Genomic DNA, 17,681 nt, shown 5'->3' on the forward strand with positions numbered 1-17,681 from the left:
AGTCACCTCTTTCACAAAAATTTTCCTTCCATGCTCTATAATACCCGTAAGGGGAAAAATAAGATTGGTCATTATATCTTGATACTTGTTCCCAAAAGTATCTCAATTTACTCAAAATTTGGAAACTTAGGACAGGCAGTGCTTGACATATTTTGACTACTAAGAATTTTCAGCAGCACATTGTGGAAATCCACTCCAAATATGTAAAAGGACAGTATTCTGTTAAATATAGATATGTATTTTATGGTGCTTTGGCATATTAGCTTATGTGTTCAGCAGTGAATGCAATTTAGAAATCAGGGAGTAGTGTGCTGTTTATAGTTTGGTTACAAACATTACTTAATATGCATTGTGAGCTTAACTATATGTATCTTTAACTATTCCCAAAACTTGGAATCATATTGTAAATGTATATATTACAAATCCATAAGACATGCTGCTTTAGCCATTATATATGAGAGGAGAAAAATGTGACTGAAAATATCCTACTTTGAGTTACTAGTGGAAGTTTCAATGATAAATAATAAAAAGAAAGCAGTTCTGGGAAGAAATAAAATATTAAATTATAAAGGATTTACTTCACACAGATTTGGAAGATACACACATAAACACACACTGCAGTATTTTATATATGTGTGTATACACACACACACACATATATATATATATATATATATATACACACACATAATGTGTATGTTTGTTTATATATTATTATTGTTAGGCACTCTAGAAGTTCTAGAATTCTAAGTTTATATATTATTATACATTATATATATATTCTATGTTTATATATTATTATTATTACTCAGGCACTCTAGAAGTTCTAGAATTCTAAGGATGGAAATTCATCAGTAATTTATATATTTATATATGTGTGTGTGTATGTGTGTATCTTCCAAATCTGTGTGAAGCAAATCATTTATAATTCAGTATTTTGTTTCTTCCCAGAACTGCTATTATTATCATTGAAACTGTGTATGTGTATATATATATTCAAATATATGTGTGTGTGTGTGCGTGTGTGTGTGTGTGTGTGTGTATGTGCATATTAATATAAAGGGCCTGAAAAGAAGCAGCATCTAAATCTCTACATTTCCAAGTCGATGATCTTGATGTCCCATATTCTGAGATTTTAATCCAAAAAATCTAACACTAAGCAAGTTATTTTAACTTTCCTATGTCTCCATCGTCACTGGTCTCTACTCACTGCACACCAGGTACACTGCTACTTAAAATGTTTTCTATTCTCTCTTGTTCGGGTGATCTTCCCCACCTCACCCTACCCCAATATTCTATAGTTCTACCCCATTAAATCTTCTACTCTATATTCAAATATCTTTCTCCTTCCACTAAAATATGAAATCTCCAAGACTGTAAAGATGTTTGTATATTTGTATATTTTTTCCTTGATAAATTTCCATTCTTAGAATAGTGCCTGAGAAATAATAAAAATAAGTATTTATTGAAAAAACAAAAAGGTGAATTACTTGTAGTAGAGATACAAAATTATTCACATAACAGTTCAGATAACAGGACAGATTACTGTCTCTTCTACCCCGATTTATACTACCTTCCTTATATTTGGCAGAGGCCCATATCTTCCAACATATTAATATCTCTTCCACTTGAAATTTTTGCAGAAATGTATCCACCAAGCAAATATTCCTGCTGCTGCAATGACTATCCTATGAAAACCTGAAACTTTCTATATGGGTTCTAATTTTCCCCAGATTTAACTGGACTATGAATACCAATGGGATTATGGTAATGCTACAAAAAAGAAGAAAAAGATTATCAAGCAATTGTTGCATTTTATTCAGTGCGCAAAACCATTAAAAAGTAAAAACATATAATCTCATCCTCAAGGCTCATAACGACAATGTAGGTGGATAAGGATTTTAAGCATTGAATGATGATGTGGTCATTATGCTTTTTGGAAACATTCATGTGATAGCAGAGACTGAATTTATGCAAAGTCTAGAAGAAAGGAAGTTCTAGTCATGGATTAAAACAAGAATAGTAGGATGAATGGAGGAAAAGAAACTGGAGGACAGTGAAGAGGGAAAATCGAACCTCATGATAAATGGAATATGAGAAGAGTCGGAGAGGAAATATTACTAATGACTCCAAATAATGACTTAAGAAACTGAATAAACTGTAAATCTGAGGTGAAGGAAGGTTAGCACGTTCAGTTATACCTGAATTTGTGTAAGATTTTTTTAATTAATAGATTTCTAAACTGAAAATATACTTCAGACACGTAACAGAGAGGTCTGAACTGAAGGTGTATATTTGGAAGCATCATTGCTGAAGTGGGTACTAGAGACTGGAGTTATGAATAAACTTTTAATAAAGAAAAAGAAGACAGCCATGAACATTTTATAATGATTAAGATGTGAATAGGAAATAAGGAAATGAAGATCTGAAAAATAAATTGATGTTTCAGGATATTTGGCTGGTAAAAGAGAGGATAAATAGAAGTGGAAATAAAGCGTGAATGGGAAGGGTATAATGAGTAAAATGAATTTGTGCAGATTTTATAAATTTTATATTTTATGCCTCAGTGGTTTAATACATGGTATTTTTAAGTGAAAATATATCTGACTATCTTATTCTAGAATGTCTAACTTATCAATTACTTATTTTAATTTTTCTACTTTGTATCTCAATGCACAGATATATGACCACAATATTATTCTTATTTTTGCCATTTTTTTTACCAAAATAAAACTATCCTCTTTTCACTATTTGACAATGTTTACTAAAATTATACTATGTTTTAGATATTAGCATTAGACTCTTGTTTTCTCTATTTTTTTCACTATTGCCTCCCTTCATTAGCTGATCTTTTCCATTTTTTCAGGAGTGCATCTTGTATAATATATGTTAACTGTCATCTCTGTTTTAGACATCTGCATTGCAGCCATATTCATGCATCATGGTTAAGTGCATGAGAAAACTTAGCTAAAATTTTTTTCTTACTTTTTAGTCACTGATGAACTCCTTTAAAAAAGCAGAACATGTGAGTTTCAGTTAAAAGTGTACAGAGGCAAAATTATTATCATAGGCCAAATCCTTAATTATGATAATCTCTTTTAAAATTCATGTTGTTAGCTACTTCAAGGAAAAGATGAGGCTGTGCATATATAATTCATAACAAATTCATCACCTCATTGTAAAAATTATGAGCTTTCAGAAGGGATTTTGAGCAATTTCTTATTGTAAATTACTTAAGTTCATTTAGCAGTTTGCATATGTTAACTCATTTTATGCAATTATTGTCATTGTTACATAAATGATCAAAACTTTGGAATGAGAATCCTCATATACATTATGTGTTTCTCTACCAAGATATCAAGCTATCAATTTGATATCCTAGGGAAGTATGAAAAATTAAACACTTTTTAGAAGGAAATGCTAGAGGAAGTATAATTATAATGTGTCTAAGAAAAGGAAGAAATGAAATCAATTACAAAAATGAAAAAAACCTTAGTAGAAGAGACACAGACATGAATACTGAAAATCTTGGTATACTATATTTTTAGATATAACTGCAAGAGAGAAAGAGAAATATTATCCTTATAAAAGCTAAGATATATATATTATACAAAAAGGTTGGCTAAAGCGTAGACATATGGGAAGAATGCAAGCAGTTTGTGGATAAAGAATAAGTTACTGAGGCAGCCTTCTGTGAGCTTGAGGAGAGCAGTTTCAGAAAACAGAAAAGGGGGAAACTCATACTATAGGAATATGAAAAAGGATGAAGGTAGACTATGGTCCTTGTTGGGTAAGAACAACTCCTTCTCCTTAAAGAACAAAAAAAGTTTTCTTTTTGAAAATATAACTTTTGATAGTTATTGATGTCAAATAAACAAAAATCTAGATTTTAGCAGAGACTATTCCAAATGTTTATTGCAACAGGGAGAATACTCCAATCATAAAATCTATAGATGTCTCAAAATTAAACAGAAAGCCAAAGCTTTTCTTTTATTGGGAAGTATAAGGAGGACTAGCAGAAACTTTGTGGGGGAGTGGAATGGGCAGGTAGGGTTGAGCAGATGGCATAAGTGTGGTCAACAGAAACGGTTCCCCCTAGTCACCTAATTGTTGGAATGAGCCTTTAAGGAAGGGTGTTTCACATCTCCCTAGATGCTTAAACTTAGGGGTAAGCCAAAGTTTGGGATCCTTGAAGGAGCAGAAAATTTCCTGAGCAAAGTTTAATCAAGTAGATTCAATGGTAAATAATAGGTGACTGTGAGCACTTTATCTTTCTATACAGACTAGGTATATGTGGATAAATTAGCTAGCAAAGAAAGAAGGAAGGAAGGAAGAAAGGAAGGAGGGAAGGAGGGAGGGAGGAAAGGAGGGAAAAAGGAAAGGAGAAACGAAGGGAGGAAGGAAGGAAGGGAGGGAGGGAGGAAGGAAAGAAGGAAGGAAGGAAGGAAGGAAAGAAAGAAGAAGGAAGGGAGGGAGGGAGGTAGGGAGGGAGGGAGGAAGGAAAGGAGAAAAGAAGGGAGGGAGAAAAGAAGGAAGGAAGGGAGGGAAAGAGGGAGGGATTACTGAGCTAACAGAATCTAGACAATAAATTTAGGTCTGTTTGATTGCAGGTAACTATTAAAAATGAAGTCTTATGACTCTGCCCAAAGCTCTTATGTTTTCTTGGACACAGCTGCTTCATAATAAAAGCATAATAATCAGGTCCTGGCATGATGGCTCACACCTGTAATCCCAGCAATTTTGGAGTCTGAAACAGGCAAATTGCTTGAATCTAGGAGTTTGAGATCAGCTGGGGCAACATGGTGAAACCCCGTCTCTACAAAATACACAAAAATTACCCGGTCATGGTGGCATGCACCTGTAATCCAATACTCTATAATTCTCAGAATCTATTCTATTTTAAATTTAGGAAAGTCACATGTAGCCTGGGGTCATAGAAGTAATGTTGACCATACATGGAAGTGTTAAAAGTGAGGTAAATATAGGCCTTGACTTTCTTTCCATGCAGGGTCTTCATGTGATTTGTTTTCCCATGCTGAATAACATAGTTCTTATAAGAATGTATAACATAGTTATACATTCTTATAAGAAGGTGTATCTTGTTAATTTTGCCAAATATTTTATAGTGCACACTCATCTTTTTCAAGTTCATTGATATTCTAATTAACTGTGTTGAATTATTAGGAAAATTCTGTGACAGTCTACTTCAGGGTAAAGTTCAGGAACTATTCGTGATTAAGCAGAATTAAGATACATGCAGAGAATAATGATTTCTGAACATTTGAAAAAATCACATTATGCAATTGCAGATACAAGAAAGCTTGAAAACATTATTTTGAACCTTGTATGGCTTATTTTCTCTCAGTTGATGAAATGCACAATTTCCAGCAAAGACAGGCATTCTGCTTTCAATCCCATTGGTGACAAATTATGATGCATTTGCAAGCCCCCTTCCAGACCTTTGACCATTATTTACAGTGTATTTGATCACCATCCAGCTTTGCATTTAGCCAACCTCCTGCCTGCTTCTCAGAATGCTAGGAATGACTTTCATCATAGTGGGTGCAAGGAGGTTGCTTCTAATCTGCTTAGCAAGAAAAGTTGTGTAGATGCTTTGCTCCCTCTACTCCCGGGGTCAGTTGTTATCGTGCGCTGTGATCTGTCTTGGTTATGAGGGCCCGAGGGGGAGAACAACAGCAGTGACAGTCTGTTCTATTTTGTACTCTGAGTGCAAGCAGCAGGGTGCTCTTGCATATGGTACTTTTAAAGATTTAACGATTAGGATTTAGGTCCAGTCTGAAGGAAATATTGATTGATTTTAGCATATTGGTGAACCCTGGCTTCAGGCTAGGAATAAAACACTTACTTCTAAAGTCTGACGTTATTACTTTTCATTTGTTTTTATTGATTAGCTGTCAGTGATAAGATCTCGCCTCTCAAAACAAGACAGGTGCTGGTGGCCATTTTTCCTTTTTTAAAAGCTTTTGTAGAAGCAATTTATAGAAAATAGAAATAAAGAAGGTAGAAATGAAAACAAATACCCATGCCATTTTGAAAACAGTAGTTAGCTATAAAATATTGCAATATTAGAATTGTAGTGACTCAGTAAGAATTTAAGAGAAAACTAATAAAATTTGCATTTTACGGGTAACTGCACACTTTTATCTTAATATATGTTTATACATCGTAAAGAAAATATATTATTTATATGTATAAACTCCTTCTACCATTCCCACTCCATAACATGAGTTTCTTAGGGAAAGAAAAGCAGGACAATTGTTAGTAGATTATTTTTAACCTGATTCTATAATAATAATCATGAAATCAGACTAATAATAGTGATGGACATTTTTTTTGAAGTTGTAAGTAGAAATGCTAGTAAAAATAAAATGAATAAACAATTTTAGAAGTTTAAAAATGTATGTAATTAAAAGTAAAGAAATCTTTCAGTAGAGGAAATGGGAAAAGGTAAAGTGTTAATATATATTATTACATTAATGTATTTTTTTTTTTTTTGTATTTTTAGTAGAGACGGGGTTTCACCATGTTGGCCAGGATGGTCTTGATCACTTGACCTCATGATCCACCCGCCTCGGCCTCCCAAAGTGCTGGGATTATAGGCGTGAGCCACAGCGCCCAGCCACATTAATGTATTTTTTATAAAAGGACATAAATACAAATGCCAAACATTTTCAAAAATTGCACTCTACAAGATTCAAAGATGCTATCCACATACAATGATTTAATTGAAGTAATTAAAGTTCTGCTTCTTCATATTTACAGTTCTTATGTTATTGTTGTTTATATCCAATTTCCTGTTTAAATGCAGGAATATAATTCTGCCTATTATGAACTAATTCTCCAAGGCGACTCATGTAGCTAAGCTTGATGTGTTGGGAGCTTATTGTATTATTGGGAGTTCTCCAAATTAATGTTACATGGAATATGACTTTTCCTAAAGTATACATAACATAACAGATTAATTAAAAGTTTAATTACACACACACACACTCAGCAAATACCTGCCACAGTTTTCTTAGAAGATGATTTATCAAAAGTTATTTCTTTCAGGAAATGATTTGTAATTAGTAACATTATTACAATTATCAGCACAAAAATATTAAAAGAAACTAGACTAACAAAAAACTAACTTTGTTATTGATTGTATTTCTGTACAGACAATGTAAACCCTTCTTTCACCTACACCTTATACAAACCATTCCCATTGTCCTGCTGTTGTTCTAGCACCTGAAAGAATGGTCAGTAAATACTTCACATGCAGTGTGAAATAATATTTAGGCAACAAAGCCCTTAACTTTTACAGGTGTTAAATTAAACAGAACCCTCTAAATTGTCTTGAGTAGAAATTCTATTCGACTTAATGTAAGAAAGAATTTACTATTAATACACTATAGTAGCTAAAATAATTGAAATAAAAATTTCAAGAATCAAGAGAATCCTAGGTAACTCAGGTTCTAGAACAAAATATTGACTTATTTCTGCTACTTTTTCTTCCGTCCTACTTTTTTATGGTATGGGAGGAATGAACAACTGCTGTGTTTTAGGTTATACACATAACTTCTGACCAAGAAATAAATGAAGACTCCATACTACCTTCAATTAGAAAAACTTATGAAAGGCTTTTAATTGGTCTTGCTTACTTTAAGTATGTAGTTCATAAATGGTTATGAGCAGGTTAAAAGGTAGTAATGGAGTGGAAAAATTTTGTTCAAATGTTTATTTTTAAATTATTATGCATTTTAATTTCCCTTGTGTGTGTGTGTGTGTGTGTGTGTGTGTGTGTGTGTGTGTGTGTGTGTCTGTATGTTCCCTAGTTAACATGGGACTCTAGAATGTAGAGGAAAACAGTTGGCTTATGTTCACAAGTCAAGTAGAACAACAAGGTTAATTGGAGTAATTTGTGATAATAACTAATAGTTTAATATTATGGTGGAGAGGAAAGCTGTGAGTTACTGTCTTAAATAAGACTTAAAAGTTGTGGTGAAAATATATTTAAATAGATAAAATAAACTTTCTCAGTGACCAGACCAATATAAATACTTTGGGTGTTGTGAATGTGAGCTATGATGTGTATGAAACGGTTATATTTTTTGTCCTTGAGGTACTTGAGGTAGTAAGTAATATGCTCAATTCTCCAATAATGAAAAATAGCATACGATTGATATAAAATAAACATTTCCATTAATAGGTATGTGTGATATAATATGATATATAAACATTTGAAGAAAGAAAACCCATGGTGTATTAGAGTGCCAATGAAAGGTTCTATGGAAGATAATGACCGTGAACAGTGAAATAATTAATGAGCGTTATTTGGATCTTAGCACAGGATGAGAGAAGGCACACTTCCTCATGCAAGGCATGTATAACAGAGGATCTGAAATAAATTATTCTCGCAGGAACCACCTATTTAAATTAGGAGACAAAAAGAAGATATGGAGTGTTATCATACAATATAATGGAGGATGCTGTTAAATGCTAGTTTCAACTTTGCGTATGACAAAGAAAAGCTAAGAAATTATTTTGAAGAGAAGATAGAAATTACTAAAGCAGATAAATTTAATAGATAGAAATTACTAAAGCAGATAAATTTAATAGCTTAGTGCAAATATAAAGAATTAGAAATAAGAAAGTAAATGAGATGATTAGCATGTAGATGTGTACTGGTGATAGCAGACTGGATAAAGAGCAGAAGGAAAGAGAAGACTCTTGCTGTAGGCATGAGATTTTAGGGAAAAAATTGTAAGTGAAGATTAATAATTGAAAAATTTTTATAATTGCCTATAAAATAAGATAGGAAAACCTTACCTTTAGATATGTCTAAAGGTTTTATTCTTAAAAATCTCTGCTCTTTAAAGAGCCTTTTAAAAATCTCATGTAACTACTGTCATCAACATCTCTTTAATATTGTAGTTTGACATTGCTTGGCTGGATATAATTGGAGTTCTGTTACTATGAAAGAGAGAAAAATCCATGGATCCCAAAAAGGCACTATATTTCATCCTTTTAAAATAGCACCCATATTTTCTGTTTTGGGGGATAGGAAATTAAGTTTTAGTTTAGTTTTGTTATTTAAAACAGGTAGCAAATTTTTGGTACTGGTACTAAATTGAGTTTCCATTTTGCAGTTATGGGACCAAGAAATTCTGAGAAATTACTTGAAATAGCTTTCATAATACTGAAAAAAAATTCCTATTAGCTAAGCCTATTTATCATGTAATCTCTACTTCATCATATATTTGAATGGAAACATGAATATACATAAGATTACATTATGGGTTTGTATTTTGAGCAAACATAGATGGGCTAAAATTCAAAGGATATTACTATATCAAGTCACACATTTTGATGTATTTAAATAAAAAAGAAACCAAGTGAGTGTAGGAGAGTTTCTAGGTAAGTTAGCTTAACTATACATTTTTAAATAAGGTAGGATAGAGTAGGAGTTACATGGATAGGAGTGAACATTTTTCTTTTACTTGTCATACAGTATGTTGTTAGACTAGTTTCATAAATATGAATTAATGCAAATAGCTATGATTGTATTCTTTACAATAGCATGGGAGATAAATAATAATGATTTGCTAGACATTCGCTACTGCCATAAAGTGCTTGTGCTGAAACATGATCACTCATTAACTAAAGGTCAGGCGAAGTCCTTCTAATGCTCTTGTCAGAGCGACTTTTAATCTTTACTGCAGCAGTTTGTAAACCCTTTAATATGCTAGCTAGGCTCTATTTATCGCATTGTTACTTCCCTCTCATGTTTACTGCTGCCAGGGTTCTCATTTCAATTTAGAATAATGTGTCTGTATTTGACATGTGTAAACATTAGAGACAGATGAGGAATACTTTCCCATAGTGCAAGAAGGCATAACAAGGAGTAATGGATGGAATTAAGAGAATGGAAAACATCAAAAGAAATTGTTGAAGTCATTTTTTTAGCTTTAACACTGAATTTCCAAAACAAAAAATACGAAGACAAGAATATCTTTTGATGTATTTGACCAAGAATGGAAAAATACAGAAAATTGAATATGCAAACTTTTACTCTGAGTGTGAATTAAATGAACAAATTTCAGTGTATAATTCCTTTTTTTGAAGTCTTATTTCATTGTTACCTGGAAAATCAGCAGTAACTAAGTTTAAAGGTAGATAAACTCTGTCCCCTAAGGAACTGACTATAGATATACAGACAGGAGTAAGTAATGCATTATGGCATTCTACGATATGTAAAGAACAAAGGAATAACTTATTCATTATACTTTTCTATTCTCACAAAATAATAGTCTAGTTTTGTTGCTTTAATTCAAATGAGTTATATCCTAGCATATTTGCAACTGAAGGAATCTGAAAACAAATTCAGCATTTCTCAAAAGTTACCTGTTAAAACTACAGAATCCTCCTTCTTGCTGTAGATCCACTAAACCAATATTTCTGAAAATGGTTTTGTATATGCTGTCATATACCCCCAGGAAATCCAGTGCACTCTCAAATTTGAAAAGCACTGGGCTACACACTAATATAAACCTTACCCTGAAGGCTTCACAGGAACTAGAATATGTTGAGTATCACAGAGTAAAATTAAAGTGTAAAAGACTGATAGTCACAGTGAGGGGTTATGTGCGTATTGCACATCAATAGGTTATTAATGTATTCACACTGCACCTTTTAATCTAGGAGCTTTTTGTGTATTAAATTTTATATCTATGTACATTAATATAATATAGTACAAATATTAATATATAAATGAAAAATCATATAGAAGGAATTTCTAAACATCTGTCTTACATATAAAATCATTTCCATTTATTCAAACATATTTATTTGTGCCCTTAACTAACATACCTTAAGCTCAGCAATTACTTATGTATTATATTCTACTTAAGTGGTGTGTTGTAAGCTAATTGAAAACAATACTTCTGCCTGATACAGTTTTTCTCGTATCAATGAACACTGTTTCGCATTTAGTATTTCAAGAATACAGGTTGAAAATAACAGCATTTCTATCTTATCAGAACATACACTCAGATATAAGGAAAGAAGTAAGCAGTACCTTCTAACTCATGGGTGGGACAAAGCTTAAATATAGGGTAGAATTGGGTCTTGTGTGAATACAATGCCTTAAAAAACATTAAGATTTTCTCTCAATTTCTTTGTGATCAGCCGTTCAAAAACAGACATTCTACAATTAAAAGTATGTATGATAAAGATGGCTGATTAGAACCTTTCGGTGATTATCTCCCCACAGGAATAACAAATTCAACAGATATCCGCACAAGAAAGCACCTTCATAAGAACCAGAAAAAAAAAAAAAAAAAAAAAAAGGCCAGCACAGTTTCTGCTTTTAACATATATACAAGAAAGAGGCATTGAAGAGGGTGAGAAGGACAGTCTTGCATTGTGTATACCACCCCTTTCCCAAGGCCAGGCGGTACAGCACAGAGTCTGTGTGCCTGTGGGAGGGAGAAAAAAGTGAGTGTGGGACTTTGGATTAGAATTCAGTGCTCCCTTGTCTCAGTGGAACACAAACAATACCAGGAAGAATATTTGGTGCTCATGGAGGGAGCCCTGGGTGAGAGGGCTATCCTTAGCCCTAGACAGAGGAACTCGAATTTCAGCCAGTTTCACTAATAATAGTTGATTAAAACAGCCTAAGAACCCAAATATTTGAGTGGCAGTCAGGCCACAGAAGTTGCAGTCTTAGGCATGCTCTGGTGATGTTCTGGTCTCAAAAGCAGAGGGCTTGGGATGTATCCCAGTGTAACACTAGCTGTGGCGGCTGTGGAAGTGCTTGTATTATCCTTTCCCAAACACCACGAAATGCAGAGTGGGGAAAACGGCTTCGGGGAAGCAGAGCAAAGTGTATAGAATACTTTGTCTTGCAACTTGGATACCAGCTCTGCCACAGTAAGATAAAGCACCAGGGCATTCCTGAAGACCCTGGTCGCAGGCCTTTGTTCCTGGATCGAATTTCTAGATCCACCCTGGGTTAGTAGGAAATCTGGTGCTCTGGTGAGATGAACCCAGACACAGAAGGATTCACCGCCTGCTGAATCAAGTGGCCTTGGGCCTTAAATAAACATCAGCTGCAGCCAAACAATAGTGGCTACAGACTTGGGCAAACCTCAGTACTGTGCTGCTTTGGGAGGCAGTGGGTTTGCGGTGTGACCCAGAGCAGCGCCAGCTGTTGTGGCCCTAGAAGAGTCCAATGTTACCCCTCTCCCAATTTTAGGTGGACCAGCATAAAGAGATTCCTTCTGCTTGAGGGAAAGTGAGGGAACAGAGTGCACTACTTTACCTGGTAATCAAGGTTTAATCACTTATCTGCATCAATTCCACCAAGGTTGCATATCTAGGAGTGCAAGACTCACAGTGTTACCAGGCTTAGGCCACCCCAGAGTGCTTTTAGGGCTGCAGTCATCACAGGCTTAGGTGACAACACGCAATCTCCTTGGAATTCTTGGATAGCCCTCTCAAGAAGGATGGACAGTGACATACCCAGACTATTAAGAATAGACTAAGTATCTAACTCTTCAATGTCCAGACATGAACAAAGATTCACAAGCATCAGGGACATCAGGAAGTCATGTCCCCATCACTCAGACTAAATAAGCCACCAATTAAAAATCATAAATGGAAATTTTGGAGTTGCAATACAATAACTAAAATTAAAAATTCACTATACAGTTTCATCATTTGACTTTAAATGGGAAAAACAGCTAACATAAAGTTATATCTATAATTATTATGCAATTTGAAGAATAGAGAGAAAGAATGAGGGAAAATGAATATAGTCTTAGAAATGTTAGGTACTGTTAAGTACAACAACATATAAATGGAAGGTCAAAGGGGAAGAAATCGGTTTTTTAAACAAATAATGTCTAAAAACTTCCAAAATTTGATGAAAATAGTTAATCTATTCATTAAGGAAGGTTATCATTATCTAAGTCGGATAAACACACAAAAAAATCTACAGACATGCCATAGTGAATATGCTGACAGTTAATCACAAGAAGGAATCTTGAAAGCAACAAGAGAAAAATGATTACCTCCATACAATCCTGAACAAGATTAGCAGTTTAACTTCTTACCAGAAATAATGGTAGCTTGAGAGCAGTAGAATCACGTATTCAAAATGTTCAAAAAGTGTAAAAAAAAAATCTCCGAAATTCAAGGAAACTACATAGTACATTCAGCAAAGTTATCTTTCAAAAATCTAGGTGAAGTAACATTACAAGAAAAACAAAATGTAAAATAACTTGTAGTGAGTAGAACTGATTTACAGGAAATAGCAAAGAAAGTTTCTCAGGGCAAATTTAAAAAAAAAGAATTTTTTCAGATTGGTAGCAAGTGAGTCCAAACAATAATTTAAAGCCAAATAAAAAGGAAAAAAATAATTAGTGAAGATCATTAAGCAATTATAAAAGACAGTGTGACAATGTAAATGCATATTTTATCTCCTTTCTTCTCTCAGATGATTTAAAAGTCAACTGTATAAAACTATGTATATAATGATATCATTGAGTGTATAACATATAGAGCTATAATGCATTTTCCAATGCCAGCATAAAGGAGACACATGGAAGTAAGGCAACAATAAGCTGTGAAAATGACTCCCAATTATGACTGAAACACACAAGAAAGAGTGAAATATCAAATAGAAAATCAATATGTCAAAATACATAAATATGTAGTTGCTCTCCATTCTTTTCTTATTTAAGGTACATAAAAATACATAAATATTAATTATAAAAATGTACTGCTGAATACATAACATATATAGATAAAATCTGTAAAATATTAATACCTTAAAAAAAGAGGAAAATGTAATAGCGTTATATGGGAATGACTTTTCCATATCTCACTGTAATTGTTAGTGTATAGCTAAGACAGATTCTGGTTAGTTAAGATTTATATGGTAGACTTAGAAAATCATCAAAGAAATAACTTAAAACTAAATCATGAAAAATGATTAAAGAAACTGAAATATTACATTAGAAACTAGTCTCCTATTCTAAAATAAATCAATAAAGAAGAGGTGGAAATATATGCACAAATATTTAAGAAATGTAGAAAACAAAATGTAAAATGACAGACATTAATTAAACTATATGAATAAATTTAAGTGTTAATTGATCAAGCAACCCTATCTATATGAAATTTATATAACATGGGATTTGATGATGATTTTACATATAACACTGACATCATCATCCATTAAGAAAAGTTCTTTACAAATTAGACGTTATTAAAATTAAATTTTTCTGCCCTTCAAAATACTGTTAAGAGAATAAAAAGCTACAAACTGGGAAAACCTATTTGCAGTACCTGATTTCTATCTAAAACATACAGAGGATTTCTATCCAAAACAAAAAGAACTCTTAAAACTCAACGACATGCATACAGGGGTTGAATAAAGTAAATGGAGGTAGTTAGAAGGAGAAAATGTTCTGACTGTTGAATTGGAAGGTAGCAGATAAGCAAGTAAAGAAGGCAAGAATAGTCCATATGGTAATGAGTTAGGGTTGGAAGTATCAGTATGAACTCACGTTTAGCTTAATGTAGATATAGATGGTGTTACTGGTTGAATTTTGTCTCCTAAAACTCTTTGTTGAAGTCCTAAGCCCCAGTACCTCTGAATGTGACCTAATTTAGAAAAAGGGTCATTGTGCCAGGCACGTTGGCTCATGCCTGTAATCCCAGCACTTTGGGAGGCTGAGGCAGGTGGATGACCTTAAGTCAGGAGTTTGAGACTCGCCTGGCCAACCTGGAGAAGCCCCGTCTCGACTAAAAATACAAAAAATTAGCTGGGTGTGGTGGAGGGTGACTGTAATCCCAGCTGCTGGGAGGCTGAGGTAGGAGAATCACATGAACTCAGTAAGCAGAGGTTGCGATGAACTGAGATCACGCCATTGCACTCTGGCTTGATTGACAGAGCAAGACTCCGTCTCAGAGAAGAAGAAAAAAAAGTAAAAGGGTCATTGTTTAATAAGTTTGTTAGTTTGGATGAAGCTATAATATAGTAGAATGGGTCCTTAATCTCATATGAAAGGTGTCTTTTTAAAAAGAAACAGATACAGAAAAAGACACACAAGGGGAAAAGTCCATGTGGCCACAGAGGAAGAGATTGAAGTGATGTTGCTGCACGTGAAAGAATGATGCAAATGTCCAGCAAGCTTCTTTCTGAACACCGGAAGCTAGGAAAAGGCAACAAGGAATTTTCCTCTGTAGGTTACAGAGGGGGAGCATGACTGCGCTGGCACCTTGAATTCAGCCTTCTAGACTTCAGAACTGTGAAACAATGCATTTCTGTCTTTTTAAGACACGTCGATTCTAGTACTTTGTTAATTACAGCCCAAAGAAACTAATACAGATGACTACCTATATAAATATTCATGAATATATGTTGCATACATGAGTTAGTATGCATTTGTATATTCCCTTTTTCAATCAGCTAAGAGAGCCTAGAAGTAATAACATGCCCACAGCAACAAGGACATTTAGTGCCCGTATCTTGGTTTCTAACTCCATTCACCAATAAAAAGATCAAGTGCTTTTTGGAGACATGACTGATTCTCAGGCAAAAACTATGCAATATGAACCTGGAGCATCTTGCTGTGTCAGAAAGTTAAAAAGTGCGATTTTTTTTTTCCATGATTGGATTTTCTCAGAGCAACATAGGAACCAACTGAAAGTGTCCTCAATGATAAAAGCTGAAACAATTTTAGCAACGAATAAATAAAATAGTATTAAATTATAACCCAAAGTATAAAATATCTGTGACTTTATAGTAATAAGCCAATTAGTCAAGTTAATAAATAAATGGGAGGGAAGAGACAACTTTTCTGTACAGAAGAATTCAAAATAATTTTTTTTTTTTTGCCCAGGCTGGAGTTGCAGGGGCACGATCTCAGCTCACTGCAACCTCTGCCTCCCGGGTTCAAGCGATTCTTCTTCCTCAGCCTCCCAAGTAGCTGGGACTACAGGTAAGTGCCACCATGCCTGGCTAACTTTTGTATATTTAGTAGAGATGGGGTTTCACGATATTGGCCAGTCGGGTCTTGAACTCCTGACCTGGTGATCCACATACCTCTGCCTCCCGAAGTGCTAGGATTACAGCGCCCAGCCCAGAATAATTTCTATGCATATTCTGCCCTCAGGATGGTAGAGCCTAACTTGCCACTCTTTCATTGTGGATCATGCGTACTCTTTCCTAATAATACCATGTTATTAGGAGGAAAAAAGATAACTTTACAGTGGAGAAATCTGACAAATGTTACATCAGCTTAGACTAGTATCAATAGTAATGTTATTTATTTATTTATTTTGAGCCAGAGTCTCACTCTGTCATCCAGGCTGGAGTGCGATGGCACGATCTTGACCCATTGCAACCTCTGCCTCCCAGGTTCAAGCGATTCTTCTGCCTCAGTCTCCCGAGTAGCTGCTACTACAGGCATGTGCCTCCATGCCCAGCTAATTTTTGAGCTTTTAGTAGAGACGGGATTTCACCATGTTAGCCAGGATGGTCTCCATCTCTTGACCTTGTGGTCCACCTGCCTTGGCTTCCCAGGGTGCTGGGATTACAGGTGTGAGTCACTTCGCCTGGCCACTGACTTTTTTTTTTAATTATATGTGTCCTTGATGTGATATGATGAGAATGACAACTTACCTCTGGGATCTTCACCACAAAACCTATGACCCTAGGCTAATTATGAGAAAAACATCAGAAAAATCCCACACAAAAGACATGCTACAAAATATCTGACCAAGTACTACTCAAAATGGTCAACAACATCAAAAACAATGTCTAAGAGAAAGGAGACATGAGGAAGGCTTCTGAATTCTGGCAATTTCCTGTATCTTGATTATAAAGAGTTGTATTTCATAAATACCTATTGGAATACACACTTAAGATATATGCACTTGCAGCTGGTCGTGGTGGCTTATGCCTGTAATCCCAGCACTCTGGGAGGCTGAGGTGGGTGGATCACAAAGTCAGGAGATTAAGATCATCCTAGCAAACATGGTGAAACCCCATCTCTACTAAAATACAAAAAATTAGCTGGGCGTGCTGGTGCATGCCTATAATCCCAGCTATTAGGGAGGCTGAGGCAGGACAATCACTTGAACCTGAGAGGTGGAGGTTACGGTGAGCAGAGATAATGCCTGCACTCCAGCCTGGTGACAGAGCAAGACTGTATCTACCAAATTAAAAAAAAAAAAAAAAGAAAAAAGATATGTGTACTTGCTAAAGCAGTTCAATAAATAAGTAAACAGAAATAAAACTGGAAATCTAGTTTTAATATGTAACTGACAGTGAAATACTGAAAAATGTGGCCCTATAAAACATCAAAATATTTAGCACCTAATTTAAATTGCATTTATTATTCAAGAAGATAGTCTTCAAATGTGTAGGTCAGAACTGCTAGGTTATTGTGAACAGGCAGAAAGTAGAGGGAATATCGCAATAGAAAACTAAGTAATCCAGTGTTATTTTAAAAAGTTATAAACTATAATACAAAGTGCATTGTATTTTTAAGAATATACAAAATCGTTTCATTATTAAAGATAAATGCATAAAATTAAAAATATTTATGGGATCCATAAATACTTCAAGTTTTCTTTATAAATGGATGAGTATGGTAGCAAAAATTATT

This window comes from Sapajus apella, unplaced genomic scaffold (assembly GCF_009761245.1).
Source record: "Sapajus apella isolate SASKATOON/1434 unplaced genomic scaffold, GSC_monkey_1.0 scaffold27, whole genome shotgun sequence".
Classification (NCBI taxonomy): domain Eukaryota; kingdom Metazoa; phylum Chordata; class Mammalia; order Primates; family Cebidae; genus Sapajus; species Sapajus apella.